The 23,050-nt window shown below is 44.4% G+C and overlaps 1 protein-coding gene across 6 annotated transcripts in view; it reads right to left on the reverse strand.

Annotated features, from left to right (window-relative positions):
* als2b (alsin Rho guanine nucleotide exchange factor ALS2 b) overlaps window positions 1-18,087 on the reverse strand; it is a 146,128-nt gene extending 128,041 nt beyond the window's left edge. For all 6 annotated transcript variants that reach the window (XM_073046720.1, XM_073046715.1, XM_073046719.1 and 3 more), the window contains exon 1: window positions 17,983-18,087. The gene's annotated coding sequence lies outside the window, so the exon portion shown is untranslated. The remainder of the gene's footprint in view (window positions 1-17,982) is intronic.
* Between the last annotated feature and the right edge of the window lie 4,963 nt (window positions 18,088-23,050).

Consider the following 23,050-nt stretch of genomic DNA (forward strand, 5'->3'; position numbering starts at 1 on the left):
TGCAAGTTGTTCATTCACTACCTTCCCCAGACTTTCCCCATTCCATTAAAAGCACAATTAACAACCTCTTCTTTTCACAGTTAGACTTCTTCAACTTACCTTGAATAACCTGCCATTATTGTACTTTGAATCAGCTTAATGTCTCGCAAACTTCTTGTATCCAAGTCCTACCTTACATCAACTTCAACATGATTATTACTCTTCCAATCACTGACCTACAGTGACTCCTGGACCCCAAGTGCTTTCATTTGCAAGTTCCAATTCATACTTCAAATTCCTCCAAGGCATTCACAACACCGTCATCTTCTCAAGGTGACAACCTGTTGATGTTGTTTTTCATCAACTCCCTCGTCTTGTTTATCCACTCCTTTCTACAACATAAAAACTTACAAACTAGGAGCAGGTATAGGCCATCTGGCCCATTGAGCCTGCTTTGCTATTCAATAGGAACATGGCTGATCTGTCCACCGAACATTACCATTCCACATAACCCTCAATTCCCCTATGGTGCAAAAATCTGTCTAACTGTGTCTCTGGGGAAAACATTCCCCCCACCCATCTGTCCTAAATTTACTTCCCTAAACATGTCCATTGCCAACTCTGCTTTCAGCTATGTACATCGAAGGCTTTGCAATTCCTTCTCTTAACCTTTTTAAACCTCTCCTCCATAAAACCTGACTCATTGGGTCACTCAGCCTGATCTGTAACTGTGTCAATTTATGTCAGAATGTGCTCGAGTAAGTGTCTTGGGGTCTTGTACACAGGTGATTTTAAAAAGTGCAAACTATTCATTGTGTCCCAATTAGAAACATTTCCGGGGAAAAAAATTATCATCTTTCAGTTTCGTACTCCATTCTTAAAATAACACATTAGTTTAATTCCATACCTGTCCTTCATGTGAAAAATAAAACTGGGCAAACCCTTCCCATCAAACTCTAACTTAATGCACCTCTAACCTCTAAACAAGCTGTTCAAATACAGTTACAACACTGACATCAGTTTGGCAATGTGAAAAATTGCCTGGATATGTTCTGTCGTTAAAAAGCAGGACAAATCAAAAGCTGATCACTATCCAATCAAGCTACAGAAAGCTACCACACAGTACTTATTTACTAATAATCTGTTCATCAATCCCCAGTTTGTGTTCCCCTTAAAACAACTGTGCTCAAGACCTCATGGGACCTGGATGCAAATGTGGATCAAAGAGCTGAATCCCAGGGGTAAGGTGAGACTGAATCCTCTTGACCTCGCATGCTGTCAAGAAGTCATGGTAAATCAAAAGTCAATGCTCCATCAAGGGGAAAACTCTCCAATTCATGGAATCATATCTGCCAAGGGCAAGTCAAAGGCTAGGCATACAGCAATGAGTGACTTACTTCCTGACATCCCAAAGCTTTTCCATAATCTGCTTGGCACAAATCAGGAGTGTGATGGGATACTTTTCCCTTGTCTGGATAAGTGCAATTTTAACAATACACATGAAGTTTAACTATCCAGGACAAATTAGCCTGAGCTCAAATGACATCTGGGAATTTCTGGGAGCAATGGGATAGATACATCCCAAAGATGAGGAAGTATTCTAAAGGCAGGATGACACAACTGTGGCTGACAAGGGAAGTCAAAGCCAACATAAAAGCAAAAGAGAGGGCATATAATAGAGCAAAAATTAGTGGGAAGTGAGAGGACTGGGAAATTTTAGAAGAACTGACAGAAGGCAACTATAAAAAAACATTATGGGAGTAAAGATGAAATATGAAAGTAAGCTAGCCAATAATAACAAAAATGATATCAAAAGTTTTTAAAAGATATATAAAGAGTAAAAGAGAGGTGAGAGTAGATATTGGACCACTGGAAATGACACTGGAGAGATTGTAACGGGAGACAAGGAAATGGCGGGCAAACTGAAGATGCAGTTTCAATCAATCTTCGCTATGGAAGATACTAGCAGTATGTCAAAAGTTTGAGAGCATCATGGGCAGAAGTGAGTGCAGTTGTTATTACTTGGGAGACGGTGCTTGGGAAACTAAAAGGTCTGAAGGTAGATAAGTCACTTAGACCTAATGGTTCTAAAAGAGGTAGCAAAAGAGGAAGCATTAGTAATGATCTTTCAAAAATCAATAGATTCTGGCATGATTTTGGAGGAATGGAAAATTGCAAATGATACTCCACTCCAAGAAGGGAGATATTATATGCCAGTTAGTCCAATGTTAGTGGTTAGGAAGATGTTGGAGTCAAAAAAAAGGTGTGGTTTCGGGGTACTTGGAGGAGAATTTCTTTAGCCAGAAGGTGTTGAATTTATCCCAGACAGTTGTGGAGGCCAGGTCACTGGGTGTATTTATGGCAATGGTTGATAGATTCTGGATTAGTCAGGGCATGAAAGGTTATGGGGACAAGGCAGGAGGATGGCGTTGTAAGGAAATTGGATCAGCCATGATGAAATGGTGGAGCAGACCCAATGAGCCCAATGACCTAATTCTGCTCCTATGTCTTATGATCTTATTGTTATGTCATCCATACCTTAAACATTTATCCCCACATTCACTGAGGCAGTGTTCATTCAGCACAGATCACTCTGACAACTCCAGAACACATAATTTTCACCACCAAGGATCTCAATGTCTACAGGTGGATGGGAACACCAGCACCTGCAAGTTCTCCAAATTGCCCACCATTCTGAATTGGAGTTACACACAGGGGATACTTTATTCGATACCTCCTGCACCTAATAAAGTGGCCACTGAGTGTATGTTCATACTCTGCTGCTGCTGTAGCCCATCCACTTCAAGGTTCACCATGTTGTACATTCAAGATGCTCTTCTGCACACCACTGTTGTAATGCGTGGTTGTTTGAATTACTGTCACCTTCCTGTCAGCTTGATCCAGTCTGGCTATTCTCCTCTGACCTCCCTCATTAACAACATATTTTTGCCCACAGACTGACGCTCACTGGATGTTTTTTTTCACCATTCTCTGTTAACTCTAGAGACTGTTATGTGTGAAAATCCCAGGAGATCAGCAGGTTCTAAGAGTTGGAGTTTAAGAAACTCAAACAACCCTGCAGTTCCACAGTTAAAGTCACTTGGATCACATTTCTTCCCCATTCTGATGTTTGGTCTGAACAACAACTGAACCTCTTGAACAGGTCTGCATGCTTTTAATGCACTGAGTTGCTGCCACATGATTGGCTAATTAAGTACTTGCAAAAATCAGGTGCTCAGGTGTTACCTCATAGAATGGCCACTGAGTATGTATCATCATGCCTTTATTGTTGCAAAGTGTACATGCTGGAACTCCCTACCTTACAGCAAAGTGGGAGTATTCTCACCACATACTCACTACTATCTTTCTCAATGATATTTAGAACCATACAAAAAAAACGCTGACATTCTCAGCAATGTCCATATCCTAAAACAGCACAGTATGAGGTATATTAAACATAAAAGTTATAACTTTTCAAAAAGCTGCTCACTGATACTGTGTCAAGGCAGGTGGAGGTGAGTGATAAATCCTGCTTTTACCACTGATCACTGTTAAAATAACAAATCAAATAAAATCACGATGTACTATTTCCCTGTGGTATTGAACAACTGAAACCACCTTCAAAGAGCAAAATTTCCTACTGCCCCTTCATGATCCGTAGAAATGCTCCATCTTCCATTGTATCTGTTGATGCCATTGCAAGCCATCAGGGAGTCTTGGGGTGTATGAATAAAGGGAAGCTGGAACCCGGACTGATACCAAAATGAATTCTACACTTTGTGAACTTTCATCTCAAATTTCTAGTTCAAGAAAGTTATCACTTGGTTGCAAACCAGAGCAAAACCTTATTCTGAAATTCATGATAATAGCTAAGAAGTCAAGTTCATCAAAAGTCCAAAGTTCAAAGTAAATTTATTCTCGAAGTACACATATGTCAACAAAGACTACCTTGAGATTCATTTTCTTGAAGGTGTGCACATTAGAACAAACAAATACAAATGATTCAATGACAAACTATTTAGTTGTATTATTCACAGGAAACTTAAAATAGTTATGAGATTTTTTAAGTTGCCAATTTGTTCTGACTGCATTGAAATTAAGTCTTCATTTACATTATATTTATCACTTCTAATTTCAAGAAGTCTTTGATTAAGATACTACATTGTAGAATGACTAGGTCATAGTATGTGAAGACAGGAGCCAAACAGAATGCAACACAGCAGCCATTCAGACTGATAAAATGCATTCACCATGTTCACAATATATAAACACTTCGGACTCTGCAATTAGCTGTACTATTCCTCAAGTTGCAGATGACATCAAAGTTGAACTTTCATTCTGAAAATAGAAATATAAAAAGAACAAAAAAAACTTGCAAAATGCAATGGATAATTCCATGACAATAGATCATGGCTCACTGCAGTCAGGTAAGATTAGTAACAATTGGCATCAAGGCTGGCAGAGACATTGTGTGCTGAGTGGTCCTGGTCCTGTAACATACTATTCTATGGTCTGAGGTGTTGCATCTGATGAGGTAGAATAGGGAAGCGCCAGTAGTTAAGTTCAGCAGAGGAAATCTGGCTGAACAAAAATACAAGCAACTAGAAGTAGAATTGGAAATTAATAAAGCCATATTTAAATAAAAACAAATGAAGCATTGGGGTTTACTTGTAAGTGAACTGAATTAAAAAGTAGGAAGGTCATACTAATCTCAAGAGATTCTGCAGATGCTGGAAATCCAAAGCAACACACACAAAATGTTGAAGGAACTCAGCAAGTCAGGCAGCATCTATGGAAATGAATAAACAGTTGATGTTTTGGGCTGACATCCTTCATCAGGGCTGGAAAGAAAGAGGGAAGAAGCCAGAATAAGAAGGTGGGGAGAGGGGATGGAGTACAAACTAGAAGGTGATAGGTGATGCCAGGTGAGTGAGGGAGCATTTTGAAGTAAGAAGCTGGGAGGTGACAGATTAAAAAGGCAAATGGCCGGAGAAAAAAAGAATCAGATAGGAAAGGAGTGAAAGGATCTGAGAAAATGGTCATACTAATGTTGTACTGAACTTTGTTTAGATCTTACTTTGGGAATACTTATAATCCCAAATTATAAAATATGGAAGCATTAAGAAAAAAAATCATGGCAGTAATACTGGAATCAGAGATCATAAATCCAGACAGATTGAACAGGTCTGAATTCATTACTCCAGAAAGGGGAAAAAAAATCTTAAGAAATTACCCAATAGAAATCTTTAAATAAATTGCCAGGTAAATGTAGAGAAGGTACCGTTTTTTCAGACCATAAAACATAGGAGCATTAGGGCATTTGGCCCATCAAGTCTGCTTTGTCATTCCATCAAGGCTGATTTATTATCCCTCTCAACTCCATTCTCCCTGTAACCTTTGATACCCTGACCAATCAAGAACCTACCAACCTCCACTTTAATTACGTATATCCAAAGACTTGGCCTCCACCGCCGTCTGTGGACATAGGCCAAAAAGGGAAGGGGGATGAAGAAAGACAGTACTAAATTGGAGCCTGTTAGTATAAGATAATGAATGTTCACTACTGTCATTGCAAACTAGCAACTTCTGCTTTCTAACAGTAAATTGGCCTGATGACTCTACAAATGTACCTGACGCAGGGTCTCAGCCCGAAACGTCGACTGTACTTCTTCCTATAGATGCTGCCTGGCCTGCTGCGTTCCACCAGCAGTTTGTGTGTGTTGCTTAAATTTCCAGCATCTGCAGATTTCCTCGTGTTTGCATTTTTAGACTCCACAAATGTCTTGGCTGTGCCAGTGATATCAATGTTCCTATCCAATGAAACTGCACCCTCTATTCAGTCCCTAAGTGAAACCTACAGCAGGCTCATATAAGCACAATTATTTCAGCACACCCTGATATTCCAGTTAGAGCATTGCAAAACACAATTGGAAAAATGTTTGCCTGTTGCCCTAACATGTTGGTTTGTACTTACAATACTGTGATATTTAAACAACAACTATTGAATACCAGGGGAACAAGTAATCATTAATACACCCCCACAGTCATTTCCAATAAACCCAAATTGTGTAATGTAGAGTACCAAGACACGGAATTAAACAAGGTAGGTTTGATAGAGAAAAGGATAGCACTAGCAGCTGCAGGACTGTAAATATAAAACACTGGGGTACTTAGTACTGGTAAGGTACAGTTCTGTTACTCTGTAAAAAACTGAGTCATTACTCATACTGTAGGTACATCTCAGTGATGAAACAAAATCACTGGATGGTCAGTACAACACTTATTGCATAACAAATACACGTTGTGGCCCCTTTATTAGGTACACCTGCTCATTAAAGCAGAATCTAATCAGCTAATCATGTAGCAGCAACTCAAGTGTGTTAAAGCATGCAGACATGGTTAAGAGGTTCAGTTGTTGTTCAGACCAAACATCAGGATGAAAGAAATGTGATCTAAGTGACTCTGACCATAGAATGATTGTTGGTGCTAGATGTGATTCGAGTATCTCAGAAATTGCTGATCTCCTGAGATTTTCACACACAGCAGTCTTTGGAGTTTAAGGAGAATGATGTGAGAAACAAAAAGCATCCAGTGAGTTGCAGTTCTGTGGGAAAAATGCCTTGTTAATGAGAGAAGTCAAAGAAGAATGGCCAGACTATTTCAAACTGACAGGAAGGCAACAGTAACTCAAATAACCACAGATTAAAACATTTGTGTGCAGCAGAGCATCTCTGAATGTACAACACATTGAATCTTGATGTGGATGGGCTACAGCAGCAGATGAACATGAGCATACACTAAGTGGCCACTTTATTAGGTACAGGAAGTAACTTATAAAGTAGCCATTGAGTGTACACGATATCAATACATAGAGCTCTGAGACTATAGCACTGGGTAAATCACCAGTGGATCCACACAGTTAAAGTGTAATTTTGGGGGTTCATGAATGATTGCTATAGAACACTAGTATGTCAGTGAATATAATCACTGCATAAGAAGTAGAGTTGTTGCTGTGAAACTGTAATGTTGGAGAGAGTTCTGCCATTGCCTAACACTGAGGTCAATACTGTAGTTGTGTGATTGCCAAAACAACAGTAATTACACAGAGCCACACTCAAACATAATCCCACACTCTGACAAACATAATCCCACACTCTGACACTCACACACAATCCCACACTCTCTGACACTCACACACAATCCCACACTCTCTGACACTCTCACACAGTCCCACACTCTCTGACACTCCCACACAGTCCCACACTCTCTGACACTCACACACAATCCCACACTCTCTGACACTCACACACAATCCCACACTCTCTGACACTCTCACAGTCCCACACTCTCTGACACTCACACACAATCCCACACTCTCTGACACTCTCACACAGTCCCACACTCTCTGACACTCTCACACAATCCCACACTCTCTGACACTCACACACAATCCCACACTCTCTGACACTCACACACAATCCCACACTCTCTGACACTCTCACAATCCCACACTCTCTGACACTCACACACAATCCCACACTCTCTGACACTCTCACACAGTCCCACACTCTCTGACACTCTCACACAATCCCACACTCTCTGACACTCTCACAGTCCCACACTCTCTGACACACACACTGTTGCGAGGACGTGGCTGGGGACGAACCCAAGTGCAGGACACAGGCATGGAGACGGGGTCATGAGGCACTAGCACAGTTGTGAACGTGGAGCAGGTATCCAGGAGAGTCTTTACACGGAGACAAGGTTTACGTAGATTATCCAGGGAGTGGTGCGGAGCTTAGAACTGACAGTCCTAAGGGATCAGGAAACAAGGTTTATACACACTAGAATTGACCAAAGAACTGGCAGCCCATTGCTATGACACTCGGGTTCTTATCCTGCATTCACCAATGGAAAGCAGGTGTGCTGTAATTAATAGAACTGGGAACAACTGGAAATCAGACGAGGGGATTTCAAGGAGATGATAGCAAGATGGGGGATGGCCAGACGGGTCCATGACAGTACCCCCACCCCCCAATGGGAGCCTCCAGGCGATCCTCCAGCCTTGTCCGGATGGTCCCGATGGTCCTGGATGAGGGAAGGGTCCAGGGTGAAGGAGCGGGGAACCCAGGAATGCTCCTCTGGGCCGTACTCTTCCCAGTCGACCAGGTTTTGGAGGCCCCTGCCCCGACGGCGCACATTCAGCAGCTGCCGGACGGTGTATGCCCGATGGTTGTCGATGATTCAGGCCGGTTGAGGGGTTTCAGTCGGAGAACACAAGGGACTGACAGAAACTGGTTTTAATTGGGAAACGTGAAAATTAGGGTGGAAGTGCATAGACTTAGGCAGCTTAAGTCAGACTGCTGTGGGTCTGATGATACTTTCAACTTCGAAAGGTCTCAGGGAGCGAGGGGAGATCTTCTTGGGCTCATTTTTTAGAGAAACGTCTTTGGATGAGAGCCACATCTTCTGCCCAGGTCGATACTCAGGCGCTGGGGTCCAATGACGATTGGCAATCCCCCGGTTGCAATCGGCTGATCAGAGCAGGGCCATGTGTGCGTCCTCCCAAACCTTGCGGCACTGATCGACATGGGCCTGAACAGATAGTACTGCCATCTCCTCTTCTTGAGCGGGTAGGGGTTTCCCTTTTCTATTTTCTAATTATGATTTATAATTTAAATTTTTATTATATTTATTTTGATTTGTACTTCAGGGAGTGCAAAGCACAGAAACAAGTATCACTGTGATGATTGTACGCTCTAGTATCAATTGTTTGGTGACAATAAAGTACTAAAAGTACTGAAGTACCCAAGGGAGCATTCGAAAGGAGACCTTCCAGTGGCAGTACGAACCAGAGAGTTGTGGGCCTACTCTACCCACGCGAGGTGGTTAATCCAGGCAGATGGGTTGTTGGTTGTTATGCAACATAGCACAGTCTCCAAATCCTGGTTGACCCGTTCCGTTTGCCTGTTCGTCTGTGGATGGAAGCCAGATGACAGGCTAACAGAGGCACCCAGGGCTTCCATACCTGCAAGACGAACTGGGGACCCCGATTGGAGGTGATGTCCGCAGGAATTCCGTGGAGGCGGAAGACGTGGCGGACGAGAAGGTCCGTGGTCTCCTGAGCAGAAGGGAGTTTAGGGAGGGCTACAAAGTGCACCGTATTGGAGAACCGGTCTACCACGGTGAGTACAGTAGTGTTTCTGTGTGAAGGGGGTAGACCGGTGACGAAATCTAGGGCTATGTGCAACCAAGGATGACCAGGGACAGGTAATGGACGAAGTAATCCAGCAGCTGGTTGGTGGGATGCTTTTCCGTGGGCACAGACAGAACATGCAGAGACAAAGAAACGGGTATCTGCCTCCATGGAAGGCCACCAAAAGTGTCTTTTCAGGAGAGACAGTGTCTGATCAATCCCGGGGTGGCAGGCGAACTGAGACGTGTGCCCCCACCGGAGAACCTGAGACCTGACGGAATCGGGCACAAAAAAGTGATTGGCGGGTCCATTGCTGGGGTCAGGGTCATCCCGTTGGGCTTCCTTTACTATGGACTCAATCTCCCAAGTGAGGGCTGCCACCACACAGGATGGTGGGAGGATGGTCTCTGGGCTGGAAGTGTCCTCCTTGGAACTGCATTGGCGGAAGAGCACGTCAGGTTTCCCATTCTTGGACCCCAGATGGTAAGTGAGAGAAAACTTGAATCGACCAAAAAATAATGTCCAACGGGCCTGGCGGGAGTTCAAACGTTTGGCGGTCTGAATATATCCGAGGTTCTTATGATCAGTCCAAACAATAAACAGGTTTTCTGCCCCCTCCAGCCAATGCCTCCATTCCTCCAATGTTAGCTTGACTGCCAGTAGCTCCCGATTCCCCATGTCGTAATTCTGTTTGGCGGGGACAGCCGGTGAGAAAAGAAGGCACAGGGATAAAGCTTCTCATTTGGACTTGATCACTGGGACAGAACTGCTCCCACCCCGGAGTCAGAGGCGTCAACCTCTACAATGAATTGGCGGGAGGGGTCCGGTTGGACCAGGATGGGAGTGGTCGTGAAATGCCTCTTCAGTTCAGTGAATGCTGAATTGGCCTCGGAGTCCCAAAGGAAAGGTGTTGTTGACGAGGTAAGTCAGGTAAGGAGTGCCGTCACCCAACTGTAATCCCTGATAAATCGGCGATAGAAGTTTGCAAACCCCAAAAACCGCTGAAGTTGCTTGTGGATTGTGGGTCTGGGCCATTCTTCCACTGCCCGGATCTTCTCAGGATCTGCCCTCACTTGCCCGCTCTTGAGAATGTAGCCCAGGAAGCTGACCAAGTGGACGTGGAATTCACACTTCTTCGCCTTCACAAATAACTTGTTCTTCCACAGTCTCTGTAGGACTAGATGGACATGATGAATGTGTTTCTGGAGGCTGCTAGAAAATATTGAGATGTCATCTAGATAGACGAACATAAAGCGGTTAATAAAGTCCCTCAGCACATCATTGATTTGGGCTTGAAAAATGGCGGGGACATTGGTGAGGTCAAATGGCATGACCAAGTATTCAAAGTGGCCTAATGGTGTATTAAATGCCATCTGCCACTCATCTCCCTCCCTTAACCCGACCAGATGGTAGGCGCTATGAAGGTCCAACTTTGAGAAGATGGTGGCTCCATGAAGTGGTTCAAATGCCGAGTTAATGAGGGGCAGTGGGTACTTGTTTTTAATGGTGATGTTGTTAAGGCCTCGGTAATCGATACAGGGACGAAGCGACCAATCCTTTTTCTCTACAAAGAAGAAACCGGCGCCCATCAGGGAGGATGAGGGTTGAATAATGCCTGCCACGAAGGACTCACTAATGTATATCTCCACGGCCTCTCTCTCAGGTCGGGACAAGTTATATAGGCGACTGGTGGGTAACGAGGCCCTGGGGAGAAGGTTGATAGCACAATCATACGGGTGGTGTGGAGGCAGGGAAAGGGCCCGTTGTTTGCTGAATACTTGTCCCAGGTCATGGTATTCTGTGGGAACTCTGGACAAGTCAAGGGTTTCCAAGACAGGCGAGGTTGCGGTAGCCTCCATAGGGGATAGGGCCGAATGCAGACAGGTGGCATGGCAAAATGGGCTCCAGCTGGCTATCCTCCCAGTAGACCAGCCGATGTGGGGATTGTGGTGGTTTAACCACGGGTATCCCAGAACTATAGGGGCTTGAGGAGAATGAATTAGATAGTACCTTCTCTTGATGGTTACCGGACAGAATCAAGGTCAGGGGTGACCAGTGGGTGACCTGAGCCAGAAATTTTCCGTCCAGCGCCCGGGCCTCCAGAGGGGAACTTAACGGTTCCTGAGGAATTCCGGCCCAGGAGGTTATGTCCTCGTCCAACAGATTTCCCTCAGCACCGGAGTCCACCAAGGCGGATAGGGACAGGGACCGTTGGTAATAGGTCACAGTAGCCTGGATCTGCATCTAGGTCTGGAGGACTGCAGGGAGTGTTGTCTGGCTCACCAGGGTAACCTCTTTCTACTGGTGAGCTCTCCCTTTTGGTCGAAGAGGACAGGTATCCCGGAAGTGTCCAGGCTGGCTGCAATAGTAACAATCCCCAGCTCTCTGTCTCTGGAGTCGTTCGGCAGGAGAGACGGTTCCATCCCAGCTGCATCGATTCTTCCCCCAGGGAAGTGGGAACGGTCGGAGCAGGAGCTATACCTAGAGCGGCTGGGGAAGGGAGGCTGGCCGAAGATGGTAAGGCGGGCCACGGGTTGACCCGAGACCAGTCTTTTCTCTCAGATGCTCTCGAAGTCGATTATCTAGCCTGGTGACTAGAGAGACCAAAGAGTCCAGGCTGTCCACATCATCCCTCGCTGCCAATTCATCTCTTATCTTGTCTGACAGACCCTGTTGAAACACTTCCCGCAGTGCCTCGTCATTCCATCCATAGTCAGCCGCTAATGTTCGGAACTCTATGGAGCACTCTGCTACGCTTCGCAAACTCTGACAGAGAGTTAGCAGGTGCTTAGCGGCGTCCTTACCACGAATGGGCTGTTCGAAAACCTTCCTCATTTTGGAGACAAACGAGGAGATGGAGGAACAGACCTCTGGCTGGTTGTCCCAGATCGCAGTGGTCCATGCTAAGGCATCCCCTTGTAATAGCCCCATGATGTACGCAATTTTTGATCTGTCCAAGGTGTACATACATGGCTGTTGCACAAAAACCAGAGAGCATTGTAGTAAGAAAGCCCAGCACTTCCCTAGGTCCCAAGCGTAGGGTTCCGGCTCGGGTACGTACGGCTCTCAAGGTGATTGTGTTGCTGACCCAAGGGGTGGAGCCATCCCAGGCTGTGCGGTTTGGTCAGACTGGGTTCTTGGAAGGGACAGAGTAATGGGAGCGGATACCCGGTCAACCTGCTCACTGGCCTTCTGTACATCCTTGGACAGGGCATGAAGATTTTCCATGACTTCTCTGAGCAGTTGATCATGTAAGCCCAGTAAGGAGACCTGGCTGACGATGGCCTGTTGCACGGGGTCCATGTCCGCTCGGTTCATTCTTGGCCAGTTCCCTCTCTTGCAAGGACGTGACTGGGGACAAACCCAAGTGCATGGTCGTGAGGCATTAGCACAGTCGTGAACGTGGAACAGGTATCCAGGAGAGTCTTTACACGGAGACAAGGTTTACGTAGATTATCCAGGGAATGGTGTGGAGCTTAGAAATAACAGTCCTAAGGAATCGAGAACCAAGGTTTATACACACCAGAATTGACCAACGAACTGGCAGCTCATTGCTGTGACTCCAGGGTTCTTATCCTGCATTCACCAATGGAAACCAGGTGTGCTGTAATTTATAGAACTGGGAACAATTGGAAATTAGCCGACGGAATTTCAAGGAGATAATAGCAAGATGGGGGGTTGCCAGATGGGACCATCACACACACACACACACACACACACACTCTCTGACACACATATTCAGAGATACTCACACATAATCCTACACACAATCCAATACTGACACTCACACATAATCACACACTGACACTCACACACAATCCCACACTCTCTGACACTCACACACAATCACACACTCTCTGACACTCACACGTAATCCCACACTCTGACACTCACATGTAATCCCACACTCTGACACTCACACGTAATCCCACACTCTCTACATTTACACATAATCGCAGACACTCACACATAATCCCATCACAATCCCATACTAACACTCACACATAATCCCACACACAATCCCACACTCTCTGACACTCACACACAATCTCACACTGACACTCACACATAATCTCATACTGACATTCACACACAATCCCACAATCTCAGACACCCACAAAATCCTACTCTCTCTGACTTTCACACACAATCATACACTCTCTGACACTCACACACAATCCCAGACTCTGTAACACTCACACGTAATCCCTCACTCTCTACATTTACACATAATCCCAGACACTCAAACATAATCCCATCACAATCCCATACTAACACTCACATATAATCCCACACACAATCCCACACTCTCTGACACTCACACATCCCACTCACACATAATCCCAGACACTCAAGGATAATCCCACATTCTCTGACAATCAGACACAATCCCCCACTCTCTGACACTCACACACAATCCCACACTCTCTGACACTCACACATAATCCCACACTCTCTGACACTCACACACAATCTCACACTCTCTGACACTCACACATAATCCCACACTCTCTGACACTCATAAAATCCTACACTCTCTGACATTCACACACAGTCCCACACTCTCTGACACTCACACACAATCCCACACTCTCTGACACTCACACACAATCTCACACTCTCTGACACTCATACATAATCCCATACCAACACTCACACAATCCCACACTCTCTGACACTCACACATAATCTCACATTCTCTGACACTCATAAAATCCTACACTCTCTGACATTCACACATAATCTCACACTCTCTGACACTCACACACAATCCCACACTCTCTGACACTAACACACAATCTCACACTCTCTGACACTCATACATAATCCCATACCAACTCTCACACAATCCCACACTCTCTGACACTCACACATAATCTCACATTCTCTGAACTCACACACAATCCCACTCACACATAATCCCAGACACTCAAAAATAATCCCCCTCTCTCTGACACTCACACACAATTCCACACTCTCTGACACTCACACATAATCCCACACTCTCTGACACTCATAAAATCCTACACTCTCTGACATTCACACACAATCCCACACTCTCTGACACCCACACACAATTCCACACTCTCTGACACTCACACACAGTCCCACACTCTCTGACACTCACACATCCCACTCACACATAATCGCAGACACTCAAAGATAATCTCACACCCTCTGACACTCACAATCCCGCTCTGACACTCACACACAATTCCACACTCTCTGACACTCACACATAATCTCACACTGACACTCACACACAATCCCACACTCTCTGACACTCATACACAATCCCACACAGACACTCACACACAATCCCACACTCTCTGACACTCACACACAATCTCACACTCTCTGACACTCAGACAATCCCACACTGACACTCACACACAATCCCACACTCTCTGACACTCACACACAATCCCACACTCTCTGACACTCACACACAATCTCACACTCTCTGACACACATACATAATCCCATACCAACACTCACACAATCCCACACTCTCTGACACTCACACATAATCTCACGCTCTCTGAACTCACGCATCCCACTCGCACATAATCCCAGACACTCAAAAATAATCCCCCACTCTCTGACACTCACACACAATTCCACACTCTCTGACACTCACACATAATCCCACACTCTCTGACACTCACACATAATCTCATACTGACACTCACACAATCCCACACTCAGACACCCACACAATTACACACTTTCTGACACTCACACACAATCCCACACTCTGTAACACTCACACGTAATCCCACACTCTCTATATTTACACATAATCCCACTCACACATAATCCCATCACAATCCCATACTAACACTCACATATAATCCCACACACAATCCCACACTCTCTGACACTCACACATCCCACTCACACATAATCCCAGACACTCAAAGATAATCCCACATTCTCTGACACTCACACACAATCCCACACTCTCTGACACTCACACATAATCCCACACTCTCTGACACTCACACATAATCTCATACTGACACTCACACAATCCCACACTCTCTGACACTCACACATAATCTCACACTCTCTGACACTCACACACAATCCCACACTCTCTGACACTCACACACAATCTCACACTCTCTGACACTCATACATAATCCCATACCAACACTCACACAATCTCACACTCTCTGACACTCACACATAATCTCATACTGACATTCACACACAATCCCACAATCTCAGACACCCACAAAATCCTACTCTCTCTGACTTTCACACACAATCATACACTCCCTGACACTCACACACAATCCCACACTCTGTAACACTCACACGTAATCCCACACTCTCTACATTTACACATAATCCCAGACACTCAAACATAATCCCATCACAATCCCATACTAACACTCACATATAATCCCACACTCTCTGACACTCACACATCCCACTCACACATAATCCCAGACACTCAAGGATAATCCCACATTCTCTGACAATCAGACACAATCCCCCACTCTCTGACACTCACACACAATCCCACACTCTCTGACACTCATACATAATCCCACACTCTGACACTCACACACAATCCCACACTCTCTGACACTCATACACAATCCCACACAGACACTCACACACAATCCCACACAGACACTCACACACAATCCCACACTCTCTGACACTCATACACAATCCCACACAGACACTCACACACAATCCCACACTCTCTGACACTCACACACAATCTCACACTCTCTGACACTCACACAATCCCACACTGACACTCACACACAATCCCACACTCTCTGACACTCACACACAATCTCACACTCTCTGACACTCATACATAATCCCATACCAACACTCACACAATCCCACACTCTCTGACACTCACACATAATCTCACGCTCTCTGAACTCACACATCCCACTCACACATAATCCCAGACACTCAAAAATAATCCCCCACTCTCTGACACTCACACACAATTCCACACTCTCTGACACTCACACATAATCCCACACTCTCTGACACTCACACATAATCTCATACTGACACTCACACACAATCCCACACTCAGACACCCACACAACTACACACTCTCTGACACTCACACACAATCCCACACTCTGTAACACTCACACGTAATCCCACACTCTGTAACACTCACACGTAATCCCACTCACACATAATCCCATCACAATCCCATACTAACACTCACATATAATCCCACACACAATCCCACACTCTCTGACACTCACACATCCCACTCACACATAATCCCAGACACTCAAAGATAATCCCACATTCTCTGACACTCACACACAATCCCACACTCTCTGACACTCACGCACAATCCCACACTCTCTGACACTCACACACAATCCCACACTCTCTGACACTCACGCACAATCCCACGCTCTCTGAAACTCACACATAATCTCACACTCTCTGACACTCACACACAATCCCACACTCTCTGACACTCACACATAATCTCACATTCTCTGAACTCACACACAATCCCACTCACTTTAATCCCAGACACTCAAAAATAATCCCCCTCTCTCTGACACTCACACACAATTCCACACTCTCTGACACTCACACATAATCCCACACTCTCTGACACTCATAAAATCCTACACTCTCTGACATTCACACACAATCCCACACTCTCTGACACTCACACACAATCCCACACTCTCTGACACTCACACACAATCCTACACCCTCTGACACTCACACACAATCCCACACCATCTGACACTCACACACAATCCCACACTGACACTCACACACAGTCCCACACTCTCTGACACTCACACACAGTCCCACACTCTCTGACATTCACACACAGTCCCACACTCTCTGACATTCACACATTCCACTCACACATAATCCCAGACACTCAAAGATAATCTCACACCCTCTGACACTCACACACAATCCCACACTCTCTGACACTCACACACAATCCCACACTGACACTCACACACAATTCCACACTCTCTGACACTCACACATAATCTCACACTGACACTCACACACAATCCCACACTCTCTGACACTCACACACAATCCCACACTGACACTCACACACAATCCCACACTCTCTGACACTCACACACAATCTCACACTCTCTGACACTCACACACAATCCCACACTCTCTGGCACTCACACATAATCCCAGACTCCCTGTCACTCACGCATATTCCCAGAGTCCCTGACACACATTCATACACTCCCTGACACATACACACTCCCCCACACATATTCATATACTCTCTGACACACACACACACTCATACCCTCTGTGACAGACTTGCTGACACGCATACACATCACCATTCTCACACACATTCATATACTCTCTGACACACACACACTCATACCCTCTGTGACAGACTTGCTGACACGCATACACATCACCATTCTCACACACATTCATATACTCTCTGACACACACACACTCATACCCTCTGTGACAGACTTGCTGACACGCATACACATCACCATTCTCACACACATTCATACACTCTCTGACACACTAGCTGACACGCATACATATTACCACATTCGCACACTGATACATACTATTCCCACGTTCTGACACACACGTATCCTCAAGCTCTCTCCGTCTCATTCGCACACAGACACACACACACACACATTCTCGCACTCCGACACAAACAAGGAACCTGATTGATCCTCACGCTGACTCACTCACAAAACCACTCTCACCGTGGTTTACACAGGAGCTTCGCTCCTCACCAGGTCCTTTTCGCCCGCTCCCTTACTTGGCCTTACCTTTCCTCCCGTGGCCGGCGTCGGATCGGCTGCAGGACCAGATTTCGCATTGGAAGCACGGCCTACACAGGAGCCGATGCAGACCAGAACACGCGAAGACTGGTGGGAAACGCGTTTTGAAAGGAGGAGTGAAAGACAGATTGACAGAGGAAATGAGAGATAAGCATTGAGGGAGTATTCGAAAGAGAAACAAAATACGTGCTAAATGAAAGTTTAAAGTGATGTACTTTCTTTTGGAGAGTGGGGCAGAAATAAGTTAAATTGGTGAATATAATAAAAAAGAAACTTCAGCTGAGTTAATATGCTTGCTTTGGAGTTAGTCTATCCCCGAAAATACATTGTTACCGAAGGATACTATGAGCTCCTCGGTTATATTGTTTTAGTTTCCTTTGTGTTTTGAGGTAACGTTGTATCCTTATGCTCTCTCCTCAGCAGATTTATAATATATTGTGTCTTTCGGTGCTGGGCTAAACTACAATTTAGGGTTACTGTATCCTTCGGCTATTCTACGCACTGCTCTGGGACACAAATGTTTCATTTGATTACAGTGTCCTCTGATGTTTTCTGGGTACATTACACTTTGGGGTTACTTTGTCCCTCTAGATTACCCTGGTTACTCTGTTTCTTTCAATCAGTCTGTGTCTTATTCGATGCTCCCGAGATAGACTGATTCCTTAAATCGTGCCGCGCTTTGAGTGCTGCATGGTTACACTGTTTCCTTTGGTGAGATCGTTCTTTGGTGTTAAACTGTACTCCAGGAACATATTCCAATCCCGGAGTAAGCTAAGGAGACATGGAACAAGGCTACAAAGTCCTTTCAGGTACACTGTGCTCTGAGGATGCATGACACTTAGAGTTACAGAGTTCCTGGGTTGCTCTAGGTTCCGGGGGTATATTGTTTTCGCTACTATACCGCGCTGTAAGGTTACATCATTTTCCGAGGTTGTGGTGTGTCCTGAGTGAAATTGTTTCTTAGGTTGTTCTGTGCTCAGGGGGGTATATTGTTTCTTTCCAATAGTCTGTGTTATGGTTTGATTGAATCCGCTATGCTTTTGTGTTATACTGTTCCCCTGGACCACTCGCTGCTCTGGTGTTGCATTCTTTCCTCAGGGCACCTCACGCTGTCGGTTCGCATCATTACACTAGTTACTGGATCATGAGGTGACACTGTGCTTTGGAGTTCCATATTCTTAAATTGCCATGGTTTTGAACACACAACGATGGAGCAAAATAAAGGATTAGCGGGTGTCAATCCCCCTTTCTGTTGAGCTTTAAGCAGGAATGGACAGGAGGAAGAGTATAGGAAACTGATACAGGACTTAGTGATATGGTGCAACTCAAACAACCTGCGTCTCAATATCACCAAGACCAAGGAGATGGTGGTGGACTTTAGGAGATCTAGGCCTCATATGGAGCCAGTGATCATTAATGGAGAATGTGTGGAGCAGGTTAAGACCTACAAGTATCTGGGAGTACAGTTAGACGAGAAGCTAGACTGGACTGCCAACACAGATGCCTTGTGCAGGAAGGCACAGAGTCGACTGTACTTCCTTAGAAGATTGGTGTCATTCAATGTTTGTAGTGAGATGCTGAAGATGTTCTATAGGTCAGTTGTGGAGAGTGCCCTCTTCTTTGTGGTGGCGTGTTGGGGAGGCAGCATTAAGAAGAGGGACGCCTCACGTCTTAATAAGCTGGTAAGGAAGGCGGGCTCTGTCGTGGGCAAAGTACTGGAGAGTATAACATCAGTAGCAGAGCGAAGGGCGCTGAGTAGGCTACGGTCAATTATGGAAAACCCTGAACATCCTCTAAATAGCACCATCCAGAGACAGAGAAGCAGTTTCAGCGACAGGTTGCTATCGATGCAATGTTCCTCAGACAGGATGAAGAGATCAATACTCCCCAATGCCATTCGGCTTTACAATTCAACCGCCAGGAGTAAGATATGTTAAAGTGCTGGGGTTAGGACTCAATGTATTTAAGTAAACTACTTAAGAACTTTTTAAAAGCTATTATTAATGCTTTTTGAGAGGGTGATTTTAGATGCATATCATATTTTTACTGAGTTAAGTATTGTATGTAATTAGTTTTGCTACAATAAGTGTATGGGACATTGGAAAAAAATGTTGAATTTCCCCATGGGGATGAATAAAGTATCTATCTATCTATCTATCTAAATAGCCAATCAACCAAATGTCAATTATTTTTTAATGGCTAGAAGTATCCGGTGGATAAAGATCTGTTACTGCCCAACACTGCACCTGGATGAATCCATCTGTTTTATATACCAGATTACAGTGCAAGTGAGTTCACAGCTTTTTGCCAACTCAGTAAGGTTTAAACAGGAGAAAATCTGCAGATGCTGGAAATCCAAGCAACACACACAAGATGCTGGAGGAGCTCAGCAGGTCAGGCAGCGTCTATGGAAAAAGGTACAGTTGATGTTTTGGGCCCAGACCCTTCGGCAGGACTGTACTTTTTCCATTGATGCTGCCTGGCCTGCAGAGTTCCTCCAGCGTTTTGTGTGGGTTGCTTGGTAAGGTATAGTCGATTATGGTGCAGCCATGCTAACCAATGGTGAATCATTAGAATACAATTTTCTGGGATAATGTGAACCATCATTTTGAAAGACACAGACAGAGTAATCAGAAACAGTGTTCAGAAAGCGATGCATCTGTAAATAAACCACATTTAATTTAAATGACGTCAGCAAAGCTTTTGATCAGGCTCTATTTGGTGGAAAAACACAGGCCCTTAGGATAGAGCAGACTATCTTATTTTGAACACAAATGAACTCAGTATTAGGAAAGGAAAAGGTCAGTGTCAAGTGACTTCTGTAAGCCTCATCACTGGTTTCTATCTTTTCACGATATATTTTAGCGGTATTTGTATAGCGGGCACAATTAAGAACTTTATGGATCATACAGAAGTTGACTATGTGGTTAATGATGAGGAAGATTGCAGAAGGATATCAATAGACTAGTCAGGTAGTGCAAAAATGGCAAATGGAATTGGACACAGAGATGTGAGGCAACGTATTTAGTCAGGGAAAACAAGCGGATGAAAATATACAATGACATTAGAGTACTGAGAAGCATAAAGAAATAGAGGAGTCCAAAGATCCCTAGAAATATATTATTGTGATTAAGAAAAAGTATCAGATTCTTTTTCTTAACATTTTAGCTGAGCATAAAATAGAAGAATTAAGAGGCTAAAGTATAACCATTTAAGCCACAGCTGGGGTACTGCAGACAGCTCTTCTCACTGTATTTCAGGAAGTCCATTGGCACATGTTTATAACTAACCCAATGAAGTTAGAATGGATCGACCATGTGCATCATCAGATGGTCACTACTCTAGTCTAAAGTACTGTATATCTTGTATTGATAGTTATCTCAGGATCAGATGAGATTAGTGTATTTTCAGATACTAGGGTGCAATGACAATTGGCCACGTCCTGCTTTAAGTCACAGCCAAAGACACAGTCCACTGAGCCTCACCAACTATCAACCACACATTGACACTCAGTTTACTTTAATCTCTTTTTGAATTTACTACAAGTTAATAGACTCCCTCCAGATTCTATTATTCAAGTGCGCAGCAGGAACAATAGGTGTAAACATCACCAGTATCCTGTCTTTGTCAAACCATGTAGATGTCATAGCCTAAAAGTCCACACCAGCACTTCTGCAACCTCCGGAGTCTAAAGAAATTTGGTATATCTTCATTGACCCTCAGCAATTTTTATAGATATACCATAGAAAGCACTTGGATGCATCAAAGTTCAAAGTTCAAGGTTCAAGGTAAATTTATTATCAAAGTATATGTCACTATATACAACCCTGAGACTCATTTTCATGCAGGCATCCTCAATAAATCTGATAACTATGATAGAAAAAATGAAAGACCGCACAACAATACAGACAACCAGTGTGCAAAAGATAAAAAACTGTGAAAATACAAAAGGAAACAAAAAAAATAAGCAATAAATATTGAGAACATGAGATGAAGAGACTTTTAAAGTGAGTCTATAAGTTGTGGGAACAGCTCATTGATGGGGTGAGTGAAGATGAGGAAAGTTATCCCCTTTGGTTTAAGAGTCTGGTGGTTGAGGGGTAATAACTGTTCCTGAACCTGGTGGTGTGAGTCCTGAAGCTCCTGTATCCTTCTTCCTGAAGGCAGCCATGAGATGAGAGCATGACGTAGGTGATGGGGGTCCCTGATGATGGATGCTCACTTCCTGTGATAAAGTTCTGAGTAGATGTGCTGAATAGTGTGGAGGGCTTTCTCCGTGATGGACTGGGCCACATCCATTACTTTTTGTAGGATTTTCCATTCAAAGGCATTGGTGTTTCCGTACAAGATTGTGATGCAGCCAGTCAATATACTCTCCACTACACATCTATTGAAGATAGCAAAAGTTTTAGATGTCATCCTGAATCTTCACAAACTTCTAAGGAAATAAAGGCACTACTGTGTTTTCTTTGTACAGTAATTGTACTTGTGGACCCAGGACAGGTTCTCTGAAATGATAATGCCAAGGAATTTAAAGTTGCTGGCCCTCTCCACCTCTTATCCATGACTGAGGACTGGCTCTTGGAGCTCCAGTTTCCTCCTTCTGAAGTCAATAATCAGCTCCTTGGTCTTGCTGACGTTGAGTACGAGGTCGTTGTTATAGCACCACACAGCCAGATTTTCAATCTCCCTCCTATATGCTGATTCGTTACCTCCTTTGATTCAGCCTATGACAGTGGTATCTTCAGCAAACTGAAATATAGCATTGTGCTTAACCACACAGTCGTAAGTGTAGAGCGAGTAGAGCAGGGGTCTAAGCACACAGCTTTGTGGTGCACCTGTGCTGATGGAGCTTGTGGAGGAGCAACACACAAAATGCTGGACAAATTCAGCAGGTCAGGCAGAATCTATGGAAAAGAGTAAATAGTCTGTGTTTTGAGCTGAGACTCTTCAGCAGGATGAAGTGCCTTGACCTGAAACGTCGACTGTACCCTTTTCCATAGATGCTGCCTGGCCTGCTGAGTTCCTTTAGCATTTTGTATGTGTTGCTTTGATT

Source organism: Hemitrygon akajei, chromosome 5, assembly GCF_048418815.1.
Source record: "Hemitrygon akajei chromosome 5, sHemAka1.3, whole genome shotgun sequence".
NCBI lineage: Eukaryota > Metazoa > Chordata > Chondrichthyes > Myliobatiformes > Dasyatidae > Hemitrygon > Hemitrygon akajei.